General features: G+C 37.7%; 1 protein-coding gene across 13 annotated transcripts in view; it reads left to right on the forward strand.

Annotated features, from left to right (window-relative positions):
* The window catches only part of LOC120779182 (poly(rC)-binding protein 3), a 252,098-nt gene that overhangs the window by 84,891 nt on the left and 144,412 nt on the right, over positions 1–22,795 (forward strand). For 7 of the 13 annotated variants that reach the window (XM_040111441.1, XM_040111442.1, XM_040111438.1 and 4 more), the window contains exon 1: positions 19,436–19,583. The exons of 2 other annotated variants lie outside the window; for them this stretch is intronic. The gene's annotated coding sequence lies outside the window, so the exon portion shown is untranslated. 4 more of the 13 variants (XM_040111432.1, XM_040111433.1, XM_040111436.1 and 1 more) reach the window with 4 other exon arrangements.

Here is a 22,795-nt window from a genome sequence, read left to right on the forward strand (position 1 = left end):
CGTCAGTTGCTTCCTTAAACACACACACATACATATGTATGCGAATACAAAGACGTGCAAAGATGCATTCAGAAGTTGGGCGTTAGTAGTGCGAAGTATTCACGGTATAAGCTCCAATTTGTTTGTTTGTGTGTGCGTCACTGAGTGCTGTCATACCCCTCTGACTAAGACTCTTATTTGTAGTTACGCTCTCTTAGTGATATTAATAGTTCATATCGGGAGTGCTGACAACGAGTATTACTTTGAATGTCGAAGGAACCTGAATGCACTTTTTTAGCGGTTCCCCTCGAAGACAATGTGCAGCTCATGTGTTTTCTGAGTGTAAATCACCATAACAACGAAAATGACAGCTGTTACATTCATTGTCCTGCTGCAGAGGGGAGAAAATGCGTTCAAGTTTCTTCACATTCGCAAGTTGTAGTAAATTTTACGATATCATGGACAATGCACAAATGGACCCCACAAGTAAGAGGCGTCTAAGTGTATATGTAGGGATACATGATGACTTTTACAAGCTCGGCTTAAATATCATAGAAAATGGACCCCCTAAGCTAGAGGCGCTTAATAACATCCATATAGGAATTCTCAATTGGGCTTGATAAGAGTGATAAAATGAGAGAGGAAGAGAAAAATAAATAGTATTTGTGAGAAAGAGAGCACGAGATGAACATCATTTTAGAAACCGGAAAACGTTGGGATGTCAGAAGCTTAAATTGTGCTTTTTCTTGAGTTTTCCAAGCCGTTCGTTTTAGAATCTTCACTAAAGCTGTAATTACAAAAAAACAGGTGTCTTCTCTCTACATCAGTGGTGTAACTAAATCTAAAATATATGATCATGAGACCGAGAGCTGTCTACTGCGCAGTTTTGTCTAACCAAATTTTTTATTTTCCAATCAAAACTATTGCACAGACCTCGGCAGCCGCCTGCTGCGCCTCTGGCTCCGCGCGTTGCTAACAAAAACAAGCAAACTATTTTTGGCGACCGCAGCGTCTTTCAGTCAACCGCACCAACAACATGACAAAACTCAATATTTGCAATGCACCAACACCAACAAAGTCACTTGCGAAACTTAACAACAACAGTTGCCAAACTGCTGCTGACTGTTGGCTGCTGGTTGCCGCCTGCTGGCTGCTATCTGCTCGCTGGCGCGTCTAATCCCGACGTGAGTGCAACAGAAGCTGAGTTTGCCACTCACAAGATTACAAGTGAAATTAGTATACTCGCTCATATACGTAGGTGTGTGTATGTGCGCCAATGTTTGTCGTGCTGTCTAGCAAGGATATAAGAGTCCTCCTCCACACACACCCACACATGCATTTCATATGTGTGTGTGCGCTTATCAGCGTCGCGTGCAAACGTGCGTGCGTTCACGGCGATATGCCACTATTGTTATTGTTGTTGTTGTTGTCATTGTTGGAGCCAGGCAACTGGCGCGCTTACCAGCTCATAGCCGAAATTGAAATGCAATGCTTGCAACTGCAAATGGCTGTGACGCTGCGGTAGTTGTGGGAACTCTTTACGAAGTCATTCGCACACAGAGACACACACATGCATATGTGCATACACATACGTGGAAATATATGAATTTATGCACTCGCAATTTCGGAATCACAAGTGTGTGAAATTTCTTGGCTGCAGTTACAGAAATATACTTATGAGGAAGAAAGCGCGTCTTGCTCATACGTAATGTATATTTACATTAGGGTGTGCCTAAGTTGATTTTTTTATGCAAACACCTGTGTTTAAGTTATTTTACTCTCCTATGTGTGAAAAATTAAAAGTTTTTGGATTCATAATATTTTTTTTTCATAGAGTCCCTAAGGAAAAAAATAATCAACCTTCCACTTCAACCATTAATATCATTTAAACTGTTAAGTTTACGAAAAAGTTGTGAGAGACTCTTTTGTAGAGCAATCAATTTTCTACAAAATCTATGAAACTAGATATTTTTCAAGCAGTTGGGTGCGAGATATTTGAATTTTTCGAACTGATAATAAGAAAAATTAGAAAACTGTAAGGCGGAGGGTATTTTCCGTTACAATTAAGAGCTTATACTTGGGAAGACTTACTTAAAGGCGACTAAGAGTCTACTTTGCAGAGTTCCAAGCACAAAAATATATTGTCTTTTCTTTTGTACCCACCCTAGTATATACGATATACAAATATAGTGTATATATTATAGCCATATATAGTATGTACGCCCACTCTTATAAGCTCCTTAAACGGCAGCAAATATCATTGTAAATCCAGGCAATTCGTACATACTCCTTGACTCACTAAAATCCACTGTCGTTCATGCTGGAGTATTTAGCGCCGCATTTGCCGGAAACGGAAGTCACGTTACCATGTCGTATTAGTATTTAATCACATTACATTTGAAGAAATGTCACATGCTATACATATATACATATATGACAGCCGAAGTACGAATGCACGCTTACATAAACGCTGCCGCAGCTTGTGGCAGTAAGACTAAGACAATGCTGCTGTTGTACTCCCCTCAGCGCTGGCTTGCGCTTTACGTCACATCCCATGAATTTGTGAGTAAATGCGTTGCTTACTTGGATTCATGAAAAATTAAAATGACAAGAAAGCAGAACTCAAGTTGCAACAAGGAAGGTGCTTAGTGGGAAAAGCACATTTACCGACTTAGAGAGGGAGAATATTGAGGTTATGTGTGAGTGAGTTTGAAGTATTTGTATCAAATAATCTTCGGTAAGCATAAATAATTCATAGAAAAACTTAAAGCTGTGTGGATGGAAAGCTTAAATTGGTAATAATTAAAGGCAGCAATATTGGCAAATAGGTCAATGCTAAATTAGTTGTGATAAAAAAAAGTAACGAATACCTTAAATATTGTAAATGAAATGAAGAAACAATAAATACCAACTAACGGTTGCCGGATACCCATAAAAAAATATAATAAAGGACCAAAATACTAAATTGGCGACTAGAAAAATAATAATAAAAGTTATATAGGAGGCAAATACCAAATACTTCGATTAAAAAACCGAATACTCACTAAAATATCAAACAACCAAAAACTTAACAAATTATAATTACCAATTAACGGTTATCGAATACCCACAAAAATCTCCGGCACTGAGCTGGATTATTAATCGACCTAGGACTGCCAACTTCGAAGCAATGCTTTCCATCGCTACAACAACACCAAACTTACAAACTTTTGTAAAAACCAAAAACCGAAAACCCGTTAAAATGCCGAAAACTGTTTCCAAGCTAACAAGTATCGAAATCCACACTAAAACAAATTGCTGCAAATAATAAAACTATTAAATCTTATGCAAATCCATGTTGCCACATACAACTATAACTGTTTACGAGGCACTAACTAGTGTACCGTTAACTTGTTGTCAACACATGTGGCCTGTTAATATCGTGTAAACTCATCGGCACATTTTAAGTAGCACCCAAACACAAATTCAAACAAGTCAGCCACAATAATTTTGATTGTGTCGTCGCGCACGCAACCACACACCCACACACGCACTCATACATACACGAACATATCAGCAAATGAATGCCATACTTTTTACCTGCGCATCCGCACCGCTGAGGTGAGCTAATGCGATATGGCTAAATTGAATTTCCATATTTTTTTGCATTAACAGCTTACCGTGCTTATTTATACTCCTGCCCAGTCAACTGCATGTACATATGTATGTATGGGTGTGTATGTGCGCTATCGAGCCTTGCTTGCCTGATTGCTTTGTGGGTACGTATTCGCAATGTTTGTGCGTAATATGCGTGTATGTGTGTGCACACGTTTCCGTTAGCATGATTTTCAGTTTGTATTAACCAGTTTGTTTGTTTGTGTGTAACACATTTTAAACACATCAAATTATAATTTCCCATTTTACTTGCAACCGCGCGCATATTGCTGCTAACTGCTAACTTTGTGTGTATGTGTGTTTGTGTATTTTGTTGTTGCGGCCGGAAAACCATAGAGCAAATATGCATAGGCGCAGGAATTTATGGGCACGCACACAAATGCGACCTTCAACCACAAGAACAGACACACGCTTGTCCACATATGTAACAGGTCAAATGAAAAGTTCCCGGCTTAACCATTGTCAAACGCGTTTTTTTGGCAAAATTCTTATTTTTTATTCGACATAGTTTCCACCTAGGGTGTTACACTGCGAGCCTCGCACTTTTCGGTACCATTTTCAACTGTATTTTTACTTTTCAAGGAGCATTATTTTATCCACACGAGAACCCATTTTTCCACAATAACAAAGGTTGCTTCACTCAGAATGTTATAAATCACAAACCAATGATCCGACAGCTGTCAAATTTTTATACGCGTTCTTTGAAGGTCAAATTTTTATACGTCAAATTTTTATACGCGTTCTTTGAAGGTTAGGGCTAATTATGAAGGAAATAAATTTAATTCCAGTATTACCATCTTTACGTCAGGCTGGGTACTTTTCAATTGACCTGTTACATGTGTAAATACCCATACAAACACATGTATTCAGCTATGTATGCGCGCCTGCGAAAAGCCCTGCCGCACTTTCAACGCTTCAACTTTCAGCGCGGGAAATTTGCATTTTTTTTATTGTTGCTCAAACTTGCGGAAAATTATTCACAATTTGCATTGATTGCAGGAAAATCTGTTTTGAAAATTCAATAATTACTCGTTCATGTCATTTATCATTTTGTAAATATTTATTTGAAAATTTTTAATGGCTCGACGCTTTTTTGTTTAATTCGATTTTTATGAAGTGATTTCATACAAAATGAAATTACTGTTAATTTAACGCATTGCGCTTGTTGCAAGCAACGCGTAGGAAGCATGCGTGTGTATTAGTAAATATTTAAATATTTATATTAGTTTATTACGGTAATAAACTAAATAACGCTTTAAATTAAGTCCATTAATTAGAGCAAATATTCCAAAGTGGATGGGTTTGGAAACGTAATTGTCGTTTCAAAAAGGGGGTGAGGTTAAGCAGAAGGCGCATAAAGGTAGAAGAAGGTAGACTGAGAACACAACCTCAATGAAAATATGGATTGGATTCCTAACTATTCTGTGATGTGAAAGCATGGACAGTGACTACGACCGATGAGTCGGCGTTAGAAGTGTTCGAGTGAAAGGTTTTGGGGAAGATTTATGGTCCATCAAACGATAAACTGTATGGCGACTTTGTCATAGTTCGGAAAATCAAGAGATAGCGGTTACGCTGGCCAAGGCCATGTTGTCCGGATGAATGAGAACAGTCCAGCGTTGAAAGCATTCACTTTAGTATGCGCTGTGGATGACAGACGCTTTTTTTCTGACTTACAAGAGAATATGACAACTTTAGTTGCCCCTAAAGATGTGGTGGATCCATATGGGACGGATAATTTTATAAGAGAGCTAGAAGAGAATTTCAACTTATCAAAGATTTGAGCTCATGACCCGCAAAGAGACGAACACGCGCCACACAAGACTAAACTAGCAATTAACTTCTAATGACATGCACGCGACCGCACAAAACATAAAATATTGGGATTTAGTTGGGTTTCACAGCGAAAGCAATACTGCAAGGTATTAGTAATGATTAATACTTGAAACCGCACGCCCCAAAAAGGCAACAAACGAAGTTTTAGTTTCGTTTAAAGTTTCTTTACTTATTAGCAATGGTTCCAGAGCTTACCCTTACCTACTCACACATAGAAAAGTCACATACTCTACAGTTGACTTGCCGACTGCCCCTAAAAGTAGATTACACTGCATAAGCTTTGCCATATATTTGCATAAATTTCATTGTTATAGACATGATCAACACCAAATAAAGCAGCTTAGCGACCTTATGCGGTCACAAACACATATGGCACTGTGCCACACCGCACCAATGCCGCTATGCCAGTGTCCTTCGCTTTGAGCGCAACCGGCAAACGGCAAGGCAGCTAGTCAACCAAGCATGTCAGTCAGTTTTATATGCTTCATCATCATTTTCATCAATTCAATAGCCAACAAAAATTTTGTTTGAGCAACTTGCGTGGCTCAACGATTTTCGAACAGCAGCCATTCACCAGCTCATCGACTCGCAGCCGCCACACGGCGCACGCCGCATGCCGCGCCACGCACAGGGAAAAGCGACTTAATTTCCCTTACAAATACAAATTGGAAACTTTAAGCGTATGCTGTAGCATGCAAGTGTGTGTGTGAGCGTGTGTGGATGTTTGGGTTTGCGTGTGCCCCCAATGTGGACGACAAAGGAAACACAGGAAAACTTTTGCGCTGCTATATGTGGGTGCTGCCATATGTGTAGCTGTGTGTGTGCGCACATACATACATGTGCGGTTACAGTGGCCTTTCTGCTCTGCCGCTGTAAAGCGTCTTTTGTCGTTTTACTTACCGCTTACCGCTTGCCTTTACCGCCAAGCCTTCGACATTATCCTTTAAAGCTTACACAATTCGCTTGGCACTTGTTTTTGCGCAACTTGCGCATATAAAATTAATTGTGTTGCATGTACATATGTATATTCAGAAGTTGTTGCTTCGCCATTGTTGTTGTTGTTTTTTTTGTTGCTGTTACTGTTGCTACCTTACTAGCATTTCTCATGGCTTTGTCTTCAAGTCAACCAACGCTGTCTGTCGCCATATATCCTGTGATGTCGCAAACACGCACGCACCCACACATATATGAGCTCTAAAAATACACACACACATACATATGCATGTACATATACATATCTTACGCCAGGAAATACATGACATGTGAAGTCCTGTTGTTCATTTTACTTTTCAACACCCTTCAGTTTGCTTTACCTTATTTAGATGAGCTCAGTGCGGTTCGGCGCAGTTTATTGAAGTTCCGTTACGTTCCCTTCCGTTCGCCGCTCCGTTCAGTTCGACTCAATTCAGCGTTCTTCGTTTCAGTTTGCGCTCAATTCAGTTCAAGCGAGTTGAAGTTTAGTCCTTCAAGTTTTCTTATCTGCCAACAAACAGCAGTAACAACAAAAAAACTACATCAACAATGGCGGAAAAAGACAAAAACCGAACTTCGTCGACAGCTGACTGTTTGAGTTGGTTGACTTCGGTGTAAGTTTGTCGGTTGCGTTGCGGAAACGCTCGGGCGCCTAACATTGCATGCAGGTGAAGCGCTACCACTCACACACACATAAACTCAATTCAATAGAAAACATTAGTTAGTTGAAGTACCCGGATAACCTAAAAGCACACACACACACCACACATGCCTTAAAAAGCTCATTGAATTTAAATGCGCGCAGATTTTTTCGTACTCCTCGCCGCCCCCACGCGCTGCACGCACGTGTTCATGCGCTCATTAAATACTCATTCGTTGTCAGTTGCAGTGTTCTTGCTATTTTGGCTTTCTTATCGCCGCTGACTCCTTCATTAGTAGCTCCGAATTTAAACTTTTTCAACCAAAGCTTCGAAGCATTGGCAAAACACAAAAAAAAAAAAAAGAAAATATGTTAGCTTAACTTGCAACGCGGCTATAATTCCCTTCACAGTTGCAATTTTTATAGCATAAAAATATATAAAAATTTTATCTTGAGTTTGGTGGTTTAGAACTTGATGTTGGTCGGTCGGTTTGTAGGACAGCTATATGCTATAGTGGTCCGATTCGAAAAATTTGATCGCAGATTGTAACTTTGCTCTAGACTATAATCCGTGCTAAACTTCGTGAAGTTATTTAAATAAATAAAAAAAGTTGTCTCTATACAATCTTTATATTCATCGATCAGCTATATCCTACAGTAGTACAATATCGACAGTTCCAATAAATGAGCAGCTTCGGGAGGAAAAAAGGATTTGTGCAAATTTTCAGATCAATATCTCAAAAACTGAGGCCAATTATGTACTGACTGATCATTTGCATATAAACTTTTTAGGGACTCCGATGCTGTCTTCTTTCATTGTGGCATACCGTTCAGGGTATAAAAAAGCAGCCGAAAAGTGCAAACTTTCCAAGGATACATACAAAATTTGGCAAATTACTTTTCTGCTTTCACCTTAAATATGGAAAATTGGTGAGCGCTTTGCTACAAAATGCTGATACGAATCGAATTTCTTTTGCAATAATTAAAATACTTCGAGGGATTAATTGAAAGGGAGTCACGAGCGAGCTCGGTTGCTGGCATGACTTACATAGAAACAAATTTATGCAAGTAATTAAAGCTTTGCGAAATATTAGGCCGACTTTCCCCAACAATATGGGGGGCGCTACAGGTTTTAGACACCTCCGAAGACGCTTCATACACTGTAATATACAATCACCACTTCGTTATTGCCTGCAACTTAGGTGAGCGGCTTTCTAAGCCATAATAAATATTCTTTTCCATACTGCCAGTGCTCGGCTGCCGCGTCTGTATGATAACCAAAAAAGTAATTGTTACAAAACTGATTCACAGTAAAAAGTTTACCAAAGAGATTTGCAAGAGATTAGCGTTCGAAAGCGCGGAAATGAGTTTTAAGCACTCACAGCTGCTTTAAAGCACCCATTCTGAAAAAAAGTTTAATAGTTGGAAAGAGTTATATACATAACATGTAACAATAGAAGACAGAAATTAAATTTGAATAGAAGAACACCTACTCAAAATTAGATTTCTTCCAATTGAGTGAGCCATATAGCTGTCGGCCAATCTGTGTAGTAAAAGAGCGCATTTACGGTTGAAATGCTTGAGTTGAGCATTTATATCCTGATTATTACGCTCGATGAAGAAGATATCACAAGTAGAAGAATGAAGGCATTATTTCCCAATGCTTTAAGCAAGCTACAGATAAAAGGTAAAGCTCAAAGTATGCAGAGGTTATTGTAATGTCTTATCTAAGACTTAGCCAGAAAGTTCACCGTTGCGGCAAAGTTTTCCTCGCTTTTCGGAAAGAGCATTGGGGTACCGGCACTCTAAAGACATGCGCTCAGAGATTACTTTTCGAGTAACTGGATTAATTTATAAGCAGTGAGTTTACATTTCACGCTCTCTGGTTATGAGATGCAACGGTCAGGTTTATGTAACCTTTATATGAGAAAGCACTTTTCGAACTTAAAATAGGAAGCTATTTAAGTATTTTCCGAATATGCTACAGAAGTTATAGGACATAATAATATTCCTAAGAACTGTGAAGCAGATGAACTAGCCAGAACAGGCTGAACGCTTCATTTAGACTCCAAAAGAGAGAGACACCGGAAAGAGGTAGAAGAGCAGGAGACTACAAAATATCTTCCACGCGAATGTAAGACTTTATATAGGAAAGGAATCGCAACTATCGGCCGAGGGTTTCTTGACCACGTCTCGGGGTTTTCACAGATAAACCTTTTCGTACCTGATGAACTTCATCAGAAGGTCGGGGTGGTTAGGGAGAAAAGGTATCTTGGGTATACCACAAGGTCGCTTTGACAGTAACCGTTTCCATGTAACCTGTATGAGGGTAATACCGAAAGCTGCATGGATTTTCAAAGCAACTGCCTCAGCGCATCCTCCATAATTACAAGCAAATAAGCTGTAAATTGCTGCAGGACAACAGCAGCCCAGGCGTAGCGGCAAATGCAGTTTAATGTAGTGCAATTATTTTGCTTCCATTTCCCACAATTTATATTAACTTTTAATAGCATTAATGGCCAATCAGCGGCTCGAAGGGCACTAAAGCCGGCAACTCATTATTGATTCAATGCATAATCTGCTTGAATAAGGAATTGCGGAAAGAGAAAAAGAGCGTCAACCATATTGTCATTCGATTTTGCGCAACCGTGTTTTGTGTCGCACACCCACACACACGCAACTGCGTGCATGCCACAACTAAATGCAACATTTATTTGCCTCAATTTTTTCGCCATATTTTTGTCGCGTGAGAAATGCTACATTTTTATTAAATTATGCTGAAAGTTGCAACAACCAAACATAACGGAATTATTAAAAACTTTCATTTTTACGACGGCAACGTGCAACATTCAACATTCCTCATGCATGCAGCACACGGCGTGGCGTGTGGCAGCACGGAAGCTACCGCGCCGCGGCATGATGCAGTAAATGCAAAAACAACAACGAAAATGGCTATGGCCCACGGCCATAATACGCGTACAGCCATGCAACTCGTTGGCGTGAGTGCCACGTTGCTGCCACACAGCGGCGCCTGTGTATAGCTGGCTGTGTGCATGTGTGTGTGTGCGTCTTCTACGCCGCCATTTTAAGGCGCACAACGCGCCGCCTGGCCCTATGAAATATTATGGTAAGACAAACAGTGTTGCCAATTAATTGTTGAATTTATTGCCACGGCAGGTCGAGCGGTGAAAAGCGTGCGCCCCGGGCCAGCAAACAAATGAACAAAAAGCGAAAAGGTTCTCAGCGAGTTATAGCCGCCGAAATAAATTACATTTTGCGGTGGCTGAGCGCGCGGACCAGCGTTCCTGTGGCGTTTCTTATGATTATACCCTGAACAGGGTATATTAGGTTTGACACGAAGTTTTTAATGCGCGGAAAGAAATGTTGGAGCGCCTAATCCTAACAAGCTAAGAAGATGAAGGATCATTTTTCGAAACCGATATCGAACCACTATGGGATTTAATTGCCGTACAAGCTGTCCTATCAAGTTCCTGTATGGAAAACTTTTTTATTTGTCAAGATAACTTTACGAAATTTGGCACAGACTATTTTCCAAAGAAATGCTACGATTTCCGTAGAAATTGTTCAGGTCGAACCACTATAGCATATAGCTGTCATATAAACTGATGGATCCGAATCAAATTCTTGTATAAAAAAAACCCTTTTATTTGAAAAGATATCTTTACGAAATTCGGCATAAATTATTTGCCGATGCAATCCTATAATCTCCCAACATATTGTGCGGATCGGTCCGGTATAGCATAGAGTTGCCATACAAACTGATCCAACAGCAGCAAACAGCTCTTAACATCTTTTTGTGCCATAAGAAACGAAACTGTGAAGGGTATTAAAGCTTCGGTTCCTCGATTTTTTTGTTTTTTTTGTTTGACTTGTAGTTTTCGTTTAAGGTCTGGCAACTCTATTGGCACTTAATGCGCATAAATCCCCATTTCATTGCAACATTTGTGGCATTTTGACAATTTTGACCAAAATTTTGCGGTATCGCTCATTAAAACGCGTCATTTACGAGTAGAACGTGTATGTGTGTGCCTGTGTGTGTTGCACCGGCGACTGCTGCGCACATTTATGGCGTTGAGGTTGGCTTTGCTCGGTGCGCACACATAGTTGTCAGTTTTCAGGTGCACATTGTACTATTCGCAGTTGCCAAGCGAAATTGTCAGCTGTCACAGCAATGTGACATTTTCAAAGTGTTTTTGGTACTTGCATACCTATGTATATATGTATGTGTGTGTGTTTGCTTGTGACAGCCCATTTCTTAGCGGCAATCAAATATTTTTTAATTAAAAACAACAAGTTGTAAAAGGCTTTTATTAATTAAAATTATGCCAGCAGTGCTTGAGTAAAGTTGTAAACATTGCGTTTCACATGATTTTGGCTGGCAGCGTGGCTGAAAGGTACCTAGACCGCGTTCTATATATAAAAAAGGGTTTAAGAAAATGACTTTAGTGTACCAATATATTATCGCTTTGGGTTTTTCTTTAGAATATAATTTATAATACTGTATAAAATATATGCCGGCCACAATGATAATCCTAGATCCAACGAGAGCTTTTTGTATGGTCAACCGATTCTGATCACTTTGTGCACGGACTGCCTATTTCAATATTAGTTTAAAGGGTAGCTAAGTTAATAGAGTTGGTAAAAAAATAGTTTACTTAACGTATTTGGTTTCCAATGAGTTCATCCAAAAACACTTGGCTCCCAAGTCAGTTGAAGAAATAATCAGCTTGGTTCAACAAACCTTCTACGTGAGATTGACATCTATACAACTTCTATGGATAGTAGAAACAAGACTTCACCATGTTTACACGCAATTATGAACAAAATGTTCCCCGATAGCGCTTACAAAAACTATCTAAAATTCATTAACAGTGCTATTTATAGGTCTTATCCTCCAGTATTTAGGAGTTTTAGGTACCACAACGGACCGGCGTTCCCTCTTAAAACCAATCTCTTTACCTAACCTATCCGAACCTCACTATTTATCGTTGTTTCTCTATTAGAAACTAGTTAGGTGTTCCTAAACCGAGTTTGTTCAATATCTCTGAATATTTTACTTTGAAAATTCTTTAACTAACTGCCAGATATTAACTTTCCTTCAAAATAATTTTCCTCAAGCTTATAGTTACTAAGCATATATCTTGAAGAGATCACATTCTTTCGCCAGTATATTAGTTTTCGAGACTCTTAACTAGCGCTACAAAAGCCATGAATCCGTTAGTTGTTTTAAAATTGCTATAATTTTACAGAAGTTCCAATAATTTGTTTGGCCTGCCGTAAGAGCACTGCTGGAAACACCTGGAGTTTCACCTGGGCCCAATTTTTCAAAGAGAGTGTAGGAAATGGAGACCTCAGTTGCTGCTAAAGCTATTCTGGTATTAGTTAATTATTCGCTTAATCATATGCTTATCATATAGCATCAGAAAAAAAAATCCGACAAACTCAATTATTTGACCTTTGGGGATTAAGTGAAAAACATTTAAAGCGTTTGCAACAAGTCGCAAAAGGATTAATAATTATTATTTGCCAAAACATTCAATAACCAAGCACTCGTTTACACAAATTTATATGCCATTTAAATTAATAATAAAAAAACCAATTTTCCACAGCCTCTAGCAATGCTAAACATATTTATGAAAAAAATACATGCAGATACTCGGCATAATTGAAAATGTCCTTAAATGAATTATGTAACTAATCCCTGCGGATATTTCTAACATGCAACAAAATGCTATAAGTTTATAGATACAGTTGTGTGAAAGCATAACAAGTACATATATATATTTACAACTGTGTACATATAATTTTTAATAAATTTGCATCACAAGCAATTATTAGTGAAATGGAGAGCTTAAAAAATACGAAAATGAAAAGGCGTTATAAAAAAATTTAGTTGGCAGCATTTAGCTGAACAGTAAAGTTAATTGAAAAAAAAACTTGAATAAGTTAATTGAGTAGCAGCGAAAAAAATGCCATTCGCTTTTTCTGTTTCCTTTTTTACTTTACGCGTAATCATTTGAAAACTATACTCGTTCACACAATGCCACGTAAGTCTAGAGGCTTTGGCGCTGTTTCCTTAATCACTTGCAAAAAAATGTTGTATGACAGAGGTTCCCTACTATTTTTACTTACTAAAATAAGCTATACCAATTGACTCACAATCATTTAGTCTCAACACAGAATCCATCATAAATTAACACCAAATTGTTTCTCTTTCACTAGCCCTAATCTCCAAAACCCTTGTTATGATGCTGGTAAAAACTAACTGTCAATATTTAAGACTCTCTCTCAAGCTTCACTCCCCCAAAACTCTTGTTTTCTCAATGTTAACGACTTTTTCTCTAGAGCCCATTTCTCCAAATCCCTTGGAATGATACAGGTAAAAACGTCAATGTTTACGACTCTCTCTCTCAAGCTCTGCTCGCCCAAAACCCTTGAAATGATTCTCATGAATACCGATTACCAATATTCCCTCTAGAGCTCAACTTTCCAAAATCCTTCGGATAATACTGTTGGAAACCAACTGTCATCCGTCATGATACCGTTGAGCACTTTGCCTACGCCATTGCCGAAGTCAATGACGTCCTTGCTTATACCCTTTTTCATATTTATTCATATTTTTTCGTTTCGTTTTTCAAAGTGAAAACACCGGAAGTGCGTAATAAGGCTAGCGCGTAGTTTCCAGCCACATCAATGCGTCAGCGCTGTAGCTGCACTCAGTTTCCTGCGTCCATTTTGAATATAGATTATTTTTAGTATATTCACAGGTTGGGTCAGAAACAAAGTACCTTTACAGGAAGACTTAAAAAACTCATAGGAAGAACTATCGATCTTTTCGTTGGAGCTTAGGTAGCTTAAGCCAAGCTAAAGTCATGCTAAAAAAAAAAGTGAAAGGCAAGGCAGGAAAAAAGTTTGATAATACAATGTATAGAGTTAGTATAGTGCTCTATGTATTTCAATGAATCTCCTGAACTGTTTTAATAGGCATAGGCACGAAAGCGCCTAATAGTATACTTTGTCATTCTTTACTTCTCTTATACCCAGGCTCTTCCACCAAATAAAGACTTCAAGGTACTGAGCTTACGATTCTCGTCTTATATACAGCTTTTTCAATCCTCGAAAATGTTTTTAAGATGGTTCTAGGGCATTTGCAAGACTGAGGATGAAACACCTCGTTGTAGCCTTACCTCTAGAGAACCAGAAGACACAGCCGTAACTAACATTGGCCGTCTGAACAAATTTGTGATGCGCTCGATTTGCCGATTTGTGATGGTCTTATGACCTACTATATAGTAGTTTCAAGTAACACATCGGACCGGCGTTCTAAGCTGTCCAAGAGAGAACACTGTTAAGATCGACCTCTTAACCTAAATTTTAAGAAAAATGTCGCTGTTAAGGGTCTTAATTTCTGGGTCTGCTTAGTTGTTGATTTTATAAATACATATATTCGAAGCAAAGTTAGTTGAAAGCACCTTTAGACCTTGAGCAAGTGAACATTTGCTACAGCATTCCTCATTCAGTAAGAATGGCTTCTATTGTGTCTAAATATACTCGTGTACGGCTTCCTTGAAAGTCTTCTTCTTGCTTGTTTTCTTCTTCCCTTCTCCCTTCATAGCCACTTTGTTTGTGTTTGTAGTGTTTAAAGTAGAGTTTCAAGATCACAGAAAATGAAAATTTATATCATTTTCAACATCGACATTCGAGCCCGAGTTCGATGGAAGTACTAAAATATGATTTCTAAAAATTTTTTGTTGTTCTCTAATTTTAGTCTTAAAAGATCTATTAATACTATTTATTTATGATGGAAGTCCGGACACAGGCCAGGAATAGAAGCCGGAGAGTAAGAAAACTTTATAAGGGAGAGAACGAGAGAGAGAGGGAAAGAGAGAGAGAGAGAGAGAGATATTTATATACATAAATTAAGCTATAAACACATTGGTCTGTGTCTGTAGTCAGTGATCACTAATTACATAATATAGTGAAACAGGGTTGCCACCTAGAGCTAAAATAGTAAAAGTTTTCAAGTCAAGCGTTTTAGTAAGAAGTAGTTATATACGATTGTCACCCGTTATAAACGAGCTCGCCTCTCAACATATACTATACAATTACAGCAACAACAAAAACAACGTTTGCCAGCTTCATATAGTCCTGCCGAGTAACTGTGTATTAGTGCGCTGCATATCCTTTTCAACGGCGATAAGAGGAAATTTAATTAAATGTTATTCAATTTTGCTTTGCCATAGTTGTTGTTGGTTGCCTTTTTATACACGCTAAAGAATGCAAATGCAGATGGAAAAACGCAAATGAAAATTCACAAACAAAAGCGAAATCAGTCGATTTATAAAAATGTTGTAGTCAGCCGAAGTAAGAATTAAAAGTAAAATAAATACGCAAATAAATACAAGAATAAAACCAAGCGAAAATGCATTAATAAAATATTGAACAAATGCAACAACAACTACAAGGAAAAACAATCGGTAAACGGTAACATGAGTAGCGAAAATAAGAATCCACGCAATAAACACGTTAAATGCATTACTAAAAAATAACAACAACAATAATAATAATAAGCACAAATAGCAGTGAAGCTGATATGCTGATGTCGACGTTAAGCGGTCTGCGTTACACACACGCACACATTTCCATACAACAACTGAGTGGCGCTGGCTCGCTTGCCGCTGCACATTTTCATCTCATTTTCATTGCGTTAAATTTCCGCTTTTAATTAAATTATTATTAATCTCTTTTTGGTTGATAGATGAGTGTGCGTATGCGGCGCGGCAGCAGCAGCAGCGGCCGCAACAGCGATAATAAGTGCCAGGCAGCCAAGGCATGTTCGTATATGAATGTAATTGTAACATGAGTAATTACAACTGCAAATGCAAAAACAACTTGGCAGTGGCAACAACAACAGCAGCAAAATTGTTACAACAACAACCAAAAATATAAAAACAACACCAAAAAGCTGGTATGTAAAAACAACAAAATATTATAACAATAACAACAAAAAAGATGAAAACAACAACCACAACAATAATGCAACAACAATAATGTAAAACAACAACAACTATAACACTCGCTGCTGCAGCGACAGCAGTGCATTCTGCTTCCATTTCTATTGAGCACTGTTTTTTGTTGTTGCTGTTGTTTTTGTAATTTTCTACTGCAACGTTAGGCCTGAAGGTTGTTGCTTGCCTGCCTGCCCGGCTGTATGCAATTGGCGGTTTGGCTGTTGGCAGTAAATAATTTTTAAATTAATACACTACACGAACAACTTTACATACTTTTTTTTTTTTTTTTACATACTTACACCCATACATATGCAGTTTATGTGTGAAAATGCACACTTCTACAAAGCATACACAACTGTGTATGTATGTTGGTATGTGTGATGTGCATGCTTTCACACTTTGTGCCTTTTAATGAGTATTACGCGCTTTCAACGCCAACATCTCTAAAGCTCGGTGCTACTGAAGCGCAAAACGCTTGACCTGAAAAGAAAAAACGTTTAAGAAGAAGAAATTGCAAGTGCATTTACAAATGCATACGTACATACATATGTATGTGCTTATATGTAACTTATACATATGTACATGCAGGCGCAGCTACATTGACTCAGATTTGTATACAAGAAGCATTTCTTTATTTACTCTATACACATGTATGTGCATATGTGCGTTTTATGTGCAGCTGTAAAAGGAAATAATCTTTCTAAACTCGTGTAGGCATAAATTAGGGGTATAGCTACTTTGGAGGTTTCTCCTTTTACCAAGAAGCCTAACTGCTTTGGACCACAAGCGGTCCTGAACCTTAATACCTGCGTAGCTAGGCTTTTAGAACTAAGTCCAAGTGCTATCCAAATCTTCTGCTGAGTAAAATTCCTGACCAAATTCAGTTCCCTGATCCTGTTTGCGAAACTCGGATCCGTTTACGTGAATTGCGGCGCGCTGCAAAGTATGCTCAGCCTTCCCCTTTTTAGCTGTAGTCCAAGCCAAACTTTCCTATTCCTGCTTCATCCGGTTGGACTTGCAGCTAATCCTTTCGTGGACTTCGGCCTAGTCCTTAACGTAGCAAAGCATCCTCGTCCAAAGTGTTGACGATTCCAACGCTTTCGGGACCAAAGTCTTCAAAGTCTGTAGCACATCTACGTTGCAAAGCGGGCCCGCCAGTGGTAGCAACCATTTTTCTCACCGACGTTTGGCTTGATATTCCAACCTGATTTTCTTCCAGTTTGTCCTCCATATTGAGTTTTGTTTTTAGGGCACCTTTATCCCAAAGTTACCAGGAAGAGGAGAATATATACCTACCTCTGCCTTAGGTAGATACCATCTGCTCGCACCACCAAGACCTACTGAAGGAACAAGTCTAGATATTAAGCCGTGTCGGCCATTGCCCAGTCAACATCCGCGAGGAGGATATGGCTACCAGGAGATTACAAGGAGCTGGATAAATGTAAATCAGAATTGAACAACTGCTGACCATAATAGGACTAATTGTATTCGCACAACAACAACATTTTGAGCAATCATAAGTCTAGCTGATTGAAATAGTTCTTACAGCAAGCCTTTCCGCAGATTTCCTCATCCGGCGGGATTAGGTAACTGGAACGGATGGTGTTCCTACTTCGGTTAAGAAGTGCCAATTCGGACGCATTTCTAAAAATTATTTTCGAAACTTGTCTGCCTCTAGTTTTTAGTCCACAGCTTCAAATATGATCTCTTTAATCAGACTTGATTTTAAGAGGTAAAGGCTTTAAACTTCAAATAAATGCGTTTAATCACGCTTCTTAAGTGCAATCTCGGAAAACGTCATTTATGTTTAAGCTGGAAATGCCAAGAACTACCGATCCGTGCCTACCATTGGCTTAGAGATCGTATCTTTGGGGACATTTAACGTTCCTACGTGATCGACAAACGTCTCAAATGAATCGCCACTTCACATTTAAAAGCAGACGCTAGAAGCTATATCCGTAGAGGTAGGTCTGAATGGACCCGACTTCTATGGATTTTCGTGGAATCCGTCCTTATGATGGCTGAAGTAGTGGGTGACCCACTTTATATTAAAATTTATTTTTATTACACATTTGTTATAAATTTAAACGAATTTCAATTTTATGAAAGCGTAGTCACAAGCATCCGGCCTACGAACGAATGCAACTCTGTTACACTGCCACGTTCTAACACATAGATATGTATATATTCCACTCGGAAAAATTCTAGTTGCATTGCCTGCGCCGAACAGCGCAGCACTACGCCAATGCACTCAAATACAATTCCACTCAAATCGAAAGCACTACACTCACTGCACCACTCAATCGCCGTGTCAACTCATATACGCGCTCTTCTACCTCCCTCTTTGACAACAGCTGAGAGTTTGTGCGTGCAGTACCACCGCATACCACAGACAACAAGCCGCCTACGAACGCCAAGTGTGTTGAAAAGAGCACACACCAGAAACGCGGCGCTCGTTGGACGCACAAAGAGCAATATGAAATGAAGTAGCGAAAAATCGAATGACGGCCACGAAAGCAACGACGACGACAGCGAGCGAACACGGCCAAACAACGGTGCTGGTCCAACTGGCAAATTCACTCATAAAAATTTAATGGTGGTGTTCAAATCGTTTGCAACGCGCAGCGGATAATTTCAAAGCGAATTTCTTGAAAAAGTAATTTATTCTTGAATTATAACACAATAGATTACAATACATTAAAGTAGTTGTATTGCGAACTGTGCAAACGGTAATAAACCAAAACAGAAGTGTAAGTGTAAAGTTAAAAAGCAACGCGTTTACTTAGCGGCAGAAAAGGTTTGTGAAAAATTCGATTGTGAACAAGTAGCGGCCAACCAAACGCAAAGTTAAATACTTATAAGTCTTGCGAAGCAAAATAATTGAAAGAAATTAGCAAAAGGCATTTGCAACAAAATACACTGTATTTAAATAGAATAACGAGTTTACCAATAAAATTAGCAATTTTGCGGTAAAATTGTTTGTGCAGCACGGCAGCGTTTATGTCTGCTAATTTTCTCACTGTCGGCGGCTTGTAAATTCAGGAAGTAACTAAAAACAACAAATAAGAATTGAAAGCGTATATATTTTAAGTGTGTTTTGCTGCAATTTCGCCAGTCGGCCAAGCAATACAGAATTTTTAGTGCGCGCACAATATAATTGGGTAAAAATTTGTTAAAAATTGCAAGTGCAGTGAATTTTTGCTTAAAAAAGGATAAGTGTAAAGTGTACAAAAATCAGATTCTAAACGCCTATTAACAACTACTAAAAGGATAATTGTTTTGTGCTTGTTTGTGTGTGTGTAATAAACCTTTTTGAATTTAGTTGGATTCTTATTGAGATTTGTGTGCACTATTTTTCACGTCTGACGCCGTTTGAGGAATACACATAAAGCAAAATTAATAAAGCAGTGTAACAGCAGCGAGCGGAAAACCAAACGAAAGGAGTTGTAAACGCAGCATAAAAACAAAAGGTAAATTTTTGTTTTTCCTACTTTCATAATACTATGTAGCCGGTTAGTCAACAATGTGGTCCGTCCGGCTGGAAAAATTCTATAATAAACTGGTTGCTTGATTGCATTCCTGTGCGCGTTTCATTGTGTTTGTGCACGTATGCACTGCTAATTGGCTAATATGCATTTACATGTGCATATATAAAATTATTTTATAACTAATCTACGCAATTATTAGAATTTATCATCTGCTTTAGGCAAGCAGTCGTCAACATAAAATCGTCAGTAATATATATTATATTGAAGCTTAAGCTAATAAAATTCATTTTAATAAATGCTAATTTTATGTGCTTTACATTAAGCACAGCACTTTATATACAATCTGTACGTCACATTTGACGCTGCGCCAGCTAGCACGCCGCAGTGAGTTGTTGACGTCGTTTGCGGTCGCTGCCGACGTTGCCGTCACATGAATTGATTTTCTGGTGTCTCTCCGGCGCGCTCTGTCTGTTGCCTTTCATGCCGTTTGCGTTGTTGCTCTTTGCGCTACGCTTTGTGCTGTATTTCGCTTTCTTCCACTTGGTTTGATTTTTTACGCTTCTACATCTTCTTCGGTTTCTTATTTGTTTGCTTTCTTTTGTATTGCGGCGCGCACTGTATTTCGTTTATCGCCAATTAACGACTGCGCCTCTCACTCAAACGCTCTGTGTTGAGTGTGCGCTGCGACGCGTCGCTGCTACGTGTATATCCGGCGGCAGTGCTGCGCTGCTGCGACTGCATTTATCTACTTATTGCAATTGCTGTATTGGAGGCGATTTTGGTGCACTGACGTTTCGCGTAATTATTTTATATGGTTGGAAATATAATAAATTCAGACAATAAAATAAATAAAGGAAATAAATCGGTAATGTGCGCTTAACATTTTTTTTCATTAATAGATGACTTAAATTGGCACTTAAATAATTGTTTCTTATATTTTATTGTTTTTATTTTTATTTTATAGATTTTATTTTTACAGTTTATATTTTTATTATCTGTTTTCCCTCCTTTGTGTGCCAACTTCACGGTTCGTCGCGCTTACTTGTATCGTAATGTCATTGGCCGAAATTCTTCTAGCCGCGGGTCAAACGCCGGCAACTGCCAACTTTTTTCTATTTTTTTATCTGTTGCTTTTTTTGTAGAGATTATTTAATTTTCTGATTTAGTGAAATTTGCGTTTCACCGTTTGCAAGTTTTTTTTGCCATTAATCTTCGGTTTGTTAGCAGCGAGCGACCCAACATAAATACATGCAAACAAACTATACATATAAAACATAAGTGATAAAAAATAATACAATAAAATCACTTCAACTTTGCTCATTTGTCACACATTGGGATTCGCGCATAAATTAATGCTGTGCGGTCGATCTGCCGATTAACTGTAGGGTTATTGCACTCTACAGCATAGCAGGTATCGCAGTCGAAAAAGAAGTATAAAAAGTTAATCTTTTGTATACAAAAACATGTGTTTATGTAAATTTTTATTAAATGAGTTGCTGCGGAGAAAATAAAAAAAAAAAAGTGCGTGTTCTTTAAATTCTCTTGTAATTAATATGGAGAAATGTTGTAAGGGGATATTATGACTGCCAGTAATTAAATAATTTAGCATTTTTATGCTTAAAAATACACTTCCTAATTTATTATTTATTTTGTAAAGAAATTGAAAGTCAGTTATAATTAAATTAAATACAAAATAAATAAAGCAGAAATTGTTAGAAATAATTGTTTTTGCGATATTTAAAAATTTCTAGGTAATTATAATAAAGGGCAGTGAGTAATAGTAATAAGGGTGCAGGAAGTGCGATTATTAATTGAAATAATCTAAATGCATTATTTAATTTATTATTCTTTGAAAATTTTTGCAAATTACGTGCCTAGATATTGTTAAAACTCTATATCAAATTGTATGTTTTTTTTATGAATTAAAGCTATTTTACTCATAATTATTTATTTCCAAAATTATTAAAATGTGTGCGAAATTTATAGTCGTAATATCAAATGATATACGTCATATTAAGTTTTCCGCGAAGTTTTTAAAACCCAGAAAGAAAAATATATGCATTTATAACTGATAAGCGTGTCGAAGTGGCTCGATTTAGACATGTCTGTTTATTACATACAGTTTGACTGTACAGTACTAGTGCCTCAGTTTTTGAAATATCGATCTGAAATTTTAGATATGTCTTATATCTCCTCAAGAAGCTAAATTTTTGTAAGAGTAGCCGATATGGGGTCACGATAGCATATAGCTTCCATTATTTGACAAGATATCTTCGCAAATTCGGCATAGATTATTCTGCAAGGCAACTTTACAATCTCTAAACAAATTATTTAATTCGGATCACTATAGCATATACATACATAGCTGTCATACAAATTGACCGATCGAAATTTTGATAAAGATCTTTCTCTACCTTTTTAAAAAATAAAAAATCTAAAAATTCGAGTATTTGAATTTTTCACATAAATTTTGAGGCTAATTGAGGAAGGAGTGAAAATTAAATCACTTTTTAATCCTTAAAAATTCAACAATATCGGCCCCAGATTGTCCGTAAATCATTTTTCCTTTAATGTTTGATATTTTATCTTATTTTTCCGATGGGTTTCAACATACTATAAATTTCTTTGATTTTTTTTACCATTTTCAAAGGCTTCTGCATTCGTAAAAATATTCATTATATTTGCAATTACAACTCTCATGATAACCTCAATTTTGTTTTTAAAAATTAACATTTTGCAATCTATTCTAAATAATTATTTACAATTTCCGCATTAGCACTGGCAATACAGCGCTAAATTAGTACAAACATGCTTTCAAGCTCAAGCCCGTTATGAAAATTTGCTATAAAATTTCTCGTAAAAATTGTTATAACATTTTTATGAACTACAAAGCATATTTGCTTGATGTCAAGGGGTAGTTCAACTACAGCTTAAAGCTAATGCAACCTCGTTTTAAACCATTATTGTAGCTAATGCTACAACGATTTTACAATATATTTCGAATACATTATTTTTTATGAAATTCTTATGAAACCCCGGCGCTTTAATTACACTCATATTATGCATACAAGTATGTGAAATCTAGCTGTTTTTCTGTCATGTACAGCACATTCGCTCAATCACATTAAGTGCACAAACAAATGAGCCGATAATGCATTATTATCGCGCTTGTAGATCAGCGGCCACAACATTAG

This window comes from Bactrocera tryoni, chromosome 5 (assembly GCF_016617805.1).
Source record: "Bactrocera tryoni isolate S06 chromosome 5, CSIRO_BtryS06_freeze2, whole genome shotgun sequence".
In the NCBI taxonomy this organism is placed as follows: domain Eukaryota; kingdom Metazoa; phylum Arthropoda; class Insecta; order Diptera; family Tephritidae; genus Bactrocera; species Bactrocera tryoni.